The sequence below is a fragment of the Misgurnus anguillicaudatus genome, chromosome 14 (assembly GCF_027580225.2).
Source record: "Misgurnus anguillicaudatus chromosome 14, ASM2758022v2, whole genome shotgun sequence".
Lineage (NCBI taxonomy): Eukaryota > Metazoa > Chordata > Actinopteri > Cypriniformes > Cobitidae > Misgurnus > Misgurnus anguillicaudatus.
In genome coordinates, this window is record NC_073350.2 from 3,345,400 (window position 1) to 3,351,399 (window position 6,000).

A 6,000-nucleotide genomic window follows, 5' to 3' on the forward strand; every position below is an offset into this window, starting at 1 on the left:
TACTGGGGCAGTTGTAGCCTAAGGGTGGTGCCCTTAAGCAAGGCACATTGACCCCAACTGCTCCCAGGCACTGCAGTGATAGCTGCCCACTGCTCCTGTTGCTGTGCTTGTGTTCACTTTTCACTATGGGTTAAATGCAGAGATCATATACTAGGTATGGATTACCATACATTGGCAAATAAATCAATTTCACCCTCTCTCTTTGTCACTGTCCAACACGTCCTGCCTCTTTGTTAGCAAAAGCGGTCTTTAATGCATCTTGTTTTGAACTAGCTACAGCAGCATACATTTTGGCATAATTTGTGACATAAGAAAGTACTGCAAAAGGATTTTGGTACACTTTTTGTCATACTTATATTAGGGCTGCGACGATTAATTGTGCAAAAGCGCATTTTCTCAATGAATGAATTTGAATGAATGACGGTGAAATGCCGCCACATCCAAAAGCCAGAGAGCGCTCTAGTGTAGAAACGCCATTTGTGCCACAGAAGAATTGCATTACAAACGCTATTCCAGGAAATGTCTAAAGGGACATTTATATCGCTGTTCTTCAGATTGTTTCAGGTATTTTCATGATAATAAAAATATTTTGAATGATTGTCTTTGATGAGTGTTGCTTTTTTAAATTCACATTATAATCGACTCAAACTCATAGTGATTTTAGATTGATAAGGACTTCTTACTGATCACAAAGCCGTAGTACACGCACAAGCTGCGCATGAAACACAGAATCAGAGCCTTGCGATTCAGAATCGATTTCAGGCAGGTCTTTTTAATGGGGAACGCGATGTATCGCCCTAACTTATATATTTTGTTACCATTGAACTGTTGCCTTGCATTCATTGAAATGCACTTGAGTTCCAGGGAGATTTCATGGGAGAACATACCTGTTATACGTAGTGACAATTTTTGTATGAATTCGTACGATGAGAGTCATTCAAAATGTACAACTACCTGATTAAAAAATTTACTAAACCACGCCCCCTCACCCCAACGTCACAGGGTAAAAGCAGATTGTACTTAATTTATCATCTTATAAAATACATACAAATTGCTATGAGATTGAGTAATCATGGCAATATATGTATTATGAGGTGGCTAATTCATATAAATTTGTACAATCAAATTCATACATTTTTTATGATCTGCTTTCATCCCAGTGATGTTGGGTTTAGAGGCGAGATCCGAGGTGGGGTGTCATTCATGTTTTTGTACAATTCACTTTGTATGATACAAATTAATCAACTTGTAAAATACATATTCCCATGAGATCAGGTTGAATTACCTGCAGTATTTAACCTGCGGGGTTATGCTAATAGGTAAATCAGTCATGTTAATACAGACATGGCCACATTAAATTGCTTTAGTGTATACTATATAGAGAATATCTTAATTTAACCTATCAACCATTTAACCATTTTAGGAAATTATGTTGATCATGTGTTTCACAAATTTCATGTTTTTATTTATTTTCACATCAAACACAGGGGACACAAAATGTTCCCCAGTCGAAGAATCACCCATGTACACTTTCCAGGCTGGGGTGCGTTTCCCAAAAGCATTGTTGCTAACTAAGTTAGCAACTTAGTTGGTTGCAATTCAATTTCCCATTGCCAACCAACTAAGTTGCGAACAGGTTAGCAACGATGCTTTTGGAAAACGCACCCCTGATCTCATGGAAAATTGTATGTATTTTACGAGTGAATCGTACCAAAATGTACGGTTATTAGAAAACAGAAATGAAACCCTACCCCAAACCCCAACATCAGAGTGGTTAAATCAGCATCACAAATGTGGTCGCATGAATTAACCATAGTTGCAATGAGATTGAACTGTTCAAACTGTCTTGGAGGCAGACGCAGTATCTGTAGGGACCCGTGAGCCGAGACTTTGACGTTAAGATAAGAGACAGAGACTGTGCTGTCACTCAAGCTTCAGCTGTCACGGCTGTCTCCTTCATTTACCAAAGTCCCTATGGGCCATTTTGAGTTCACAAGTCTTTTCTCTCCCAGTACAGACTGCAAGTCCAAATCTGATACGTGAAAGCTTTGATGATGCACCACATTAGAAAAGAACCAAAATAATTTAGTACAACTTTCGAGAAGAAAGAAAACTGACTTTAGAAAGAACGCATCACTTTTCAGACAGAACGTTATTTCTCTTAAATGGGAAAATGTTCTTGTATAGCTCAATTGCATTAACATCACAAAAGGTCATGGGTTCAAACCCAGGGATCACACTTACTGATAAAAATGTATACCTTGTAATGCACTGTTAGTTGCTTTCGATAAGGCATCTTTCAAATGCAATATTTAAAAATACATAAGCCAAATCACAAGCAAGATCTTCTTTATATTGTAATTGCTTCCCCTAGATGACAATTACGTTAAATGTAGACCACCATCACCCACCTGTCTCCTTTAGAGAAATTTAAGATATCCTAACAACATCTTAAAAATCTTGACTATTTCTCATTAATATTTTACATTGCTAAAATATCTGAGCTTTGCAATGAGCATTTATTTGAAAGCTCATGTCCATTTCTCCAAAGGAATTTTGGAAGAAGCATCTGAGACAAAGTTGACCCCTAAATAAGAATTTAAATCTCTTGAACTATTACCGAGCAATAGCAGTTACCTTTAAAAAGACCCTTTTAATTTGAAGGACAGCAGAAGTATGCATACATAATCAGAACCGCCTTTTATGATTAATTCATTGAAACAATCTGGCTTCTGATTTAAATAAGTGTGATGGCTAAAAAACATCTGAAGCGATATCTGTTGTTCACAGCACAAACACAAAACACTTCAATAATCACAGCGTGGCCTGATATTCAAACGAAGCACATTGAAGATGCAGTCATATATCTAACACGAACAAAATCAGCATCCACCACCGTAAAAGGCATAACAAAATCTATGTTTAAAATGAAACTACATTTGCATTTTCACATTTGAAAAATACCAATGCTTTCACAACAGCAAATTAACAGGGTACATGAAATGTCACTTCAGAGTTACTTTGTAGTCATGATGGTCAGCATGCGTTTGTGCTCTGCCTGCTCGTGTAAGAATCAACGCACAGTATCTGTCTGAATCACTATTCAGCAAATGTGCAAGTATTACAAGGATGTAATCGCTGTAGGTCAAAGAGCCATCTAAATAATGAAATAACACTGAAATATCTATAAAATAATGTTTAAATGGAGTATGTACATTAGGCTGTCTGAGCTCAATTTAGTGCACATGATTAATACTTTAGGTTGGGGGTTTAAACATCATAAGCCGAATGCTTGAGAAATATGAATACAGTACAGTGCTGGCTTGCATACTTGACGATGCCAAATTTCTGGCAGATATAATAGCTATTTGTATGTGCGAAAGGTTTGCCAAGTCGAATTACAGCCACAGTAGAGCTAATAAAAAATGAAACATGCTATTTTTGTGAGAAATACTGTAGAAATCTGAAAGAAGAAAAAAAAAACACAAACACTGTAGTGTTGCAAGAACAGCTGTGTAATTGGCACAGACATTCTTGGCATGCCAGTTATTTTGTTGTTGCATTAAAGTAGAGAGAAGAAGTTATGCTTTTTAACACAAAAATGTTTACACAAAGTCACGGTCTGTCGTTCCTTGTTACAGTTCCTGCACTTGTGAGAATTGTAACAAGACCTAAATAAACCAACTAAGTTTATAAACCCACAAAATAATACCAGCACACTCCCAAAGGCTTAAATACTTTCAGTTGAACTTGTTTTGCTGTGTTGCACTCTATATGACGCCTGACTGAACTTGCAACCCTTCAGGGTGTTTGTAACTGTTCAAGAGGGAGATGTCACATGCAGCGCTAGCGTAAACACTCAAATTGGTTTGCATGTATCTTGGTCACTCTGTATGGGTTGTAAATCTGCTCGATACACTGCATGCGTAGGCCCTCAAAGTGCATTTTTGACAGTCATGCTGGGGAGAAACACATACGTAGGCTATGCAAATTTTATGATAAGGCTTGGGATTGAAGAAAAGTCCTATTGGGGCTGACAGTTAAACCGAGGAGTAAGATGAAAATTTTAATTAATCTAAAGCTGCCATAAGAGACAGCATGACTAGTAGTGAAAGGCCTGTTTTGTGGCCACTGGCCTAGCTTATAAATCAGCCCATATCTGGCTATTTTAAGATGAACCCACTAGGCAAAACATCATAGTTTTTCCAAACCACCAACATCCTTCTAAAAGATGAATGCATATGTTTCTCTGTTTAAAAGATAAAGTAGTGTCAATTTAAACAAATTATATATGTAATTTAAACATTATATCTGCCATCCCATTCACCAGGTCTGCTAGGAAGACAAAGAGGTGCTAGCAACGGCAAGGTTGTGGGTTTGATTCACAGAAAGCACACGTACCAACAAAATCAATATTGCATTGGGCAAAATCCATAATATGAAAATGTAAAAATGCAGATCTGCTCAAATCATCTACAACCCTATACAAGGACATCACTTACAACACATAACTAGTTGTACTCTTGCTTGGGCTAAAATATACATCACCCATTGGTATGAAAGCAGTACATTTAGGAACATGATCAATGAAACCACACCAACATGCTTTAAATCTTGCAATTCAATTGATAATTTGATGCTTACACATTTCAAGCAAAGAGAAAAAAATCCACTTAATATATGACACAAATTCCTTTATGGTGATACATTTCCCAGAGAGAAGAATCTTTATTCATCTCATCTACAATCTTCTAGCTGTATTCATGTGATCTGAATGCCTAACAGCATTAAAAGCCCGATACAGTAAACGTGCGATGAACCCTCTTCTATTCAGTTTTAATACATACAGCATTCCAACACAAATCACTTAAAGTGATGCACAAAATAAAGATAACACCTGGTAAGTAACAATATCTGCATGTTTAATTGAGAATGTAAGGCGATGACATTTCGATCAGTCAGGTGCATTGGGCTACTGTACATGACGCGTCATACAATGCAATGTAATGTAATGACAGACATACGCGTTCAACCACATATAAACCTCTTACTATTGCGACAGATATAAATCATAATAACAGTGTAGTATCTATAAATTAGTATCTATATAACAGTATGAAATTATTGCGATCGCCTCTTCTCTTGTCATGCATCAGTCAGTGACAGCCGCAAACTGGATGTCCGGTGACTGCACGCTTTAATACATCCTCCAGCTATTGCTTCACTACCAGATATCTTTTTAATTTGTCTTTAATTTACGATGCAGTCGAATGTCAACATAAGGCTGTACTGCTTAGCATGTATAAACTGTGCGCGCACTTGAACTGAAACAAGGAATCCTCTTCTAGTGTTGCGCATGACTAAAGTGTTTGCGTTCAGATGTTCATTGCGGCGACCAACCAAAATCACCTGTATTTCTCTTTGACATAACATTACTACATAAGATCTGTTTCTTCTCTAGCGTCAGACAGAAAGCACGATCACTGACAAACGGATGACAGTTCAGATCAATAAACGCAGTGAAACATTGCGCTAACGCGTAGGCGCGCACTCAGTCACTTACCTGACCTGTCAAGCGCTCGTCCAGGTGTGGATCATGGAGGTTTGGTGAGTAATGAAGCGCACTCGAGTCGATTCGGTCCCGCCCAGATCCGGTCGAATGTTTCTCGGTAAAGCACCGATCGTACGGGTGAGATACAGTGACTGAGAGCAACAGAGCTCGGGTGAAGGGTGGGACATTGCTGGGAGAGAGAGAGAGAGAGAGAGAGAGAGAGAGAGAGAGAGAGAGAGAGAGAGAGAGAGAGAGAGAGATGTCAGAGCTGTTTCGGCATGTGTTGTTGGAAAGAGATCTCTGGGAATATACTATAGGAAGATGTTTTGGACTATATTCATTAGTGATTTACGGCTTCTATCTCCTAATATCCTAAATCCAAAGAAGATTAGGAAGAGATGTCATAACAACCACAAGAACATTTTAGATTTAAGCACTTGGCAGAGGGA

General features: G+C 38.1%; 1 protein-coding gene across 11 annotated transcripts in view; it reads right to left on the reverse strand.

Moving 5' to 3' along the window:
- LOC129427325 (band 4.1-like protein 1) overlaps positions 1–5,742 on the reverse strand; it is a 126,401-nt gene extending 120,659 nt beyond the window's left edge. For 10 of the 11 annotated variants that reach the window (XM_073875742.1, XM_073875741.1, XM_073875740.1 and 7 more), the window contains exon 1: positions 5,564–5,742. The gene's annotated coding sequence lies outside the window, so the exon portion shown is untranslated. The remainder of the gene's footprint in view (positions 1–5,563) is intronic. The other variant, XM_073875736.1, reaches the window with a different exon arrangement.
- Between the last annotated feature and the right edge of the window lie 258 nt (positions 5,743–6,000).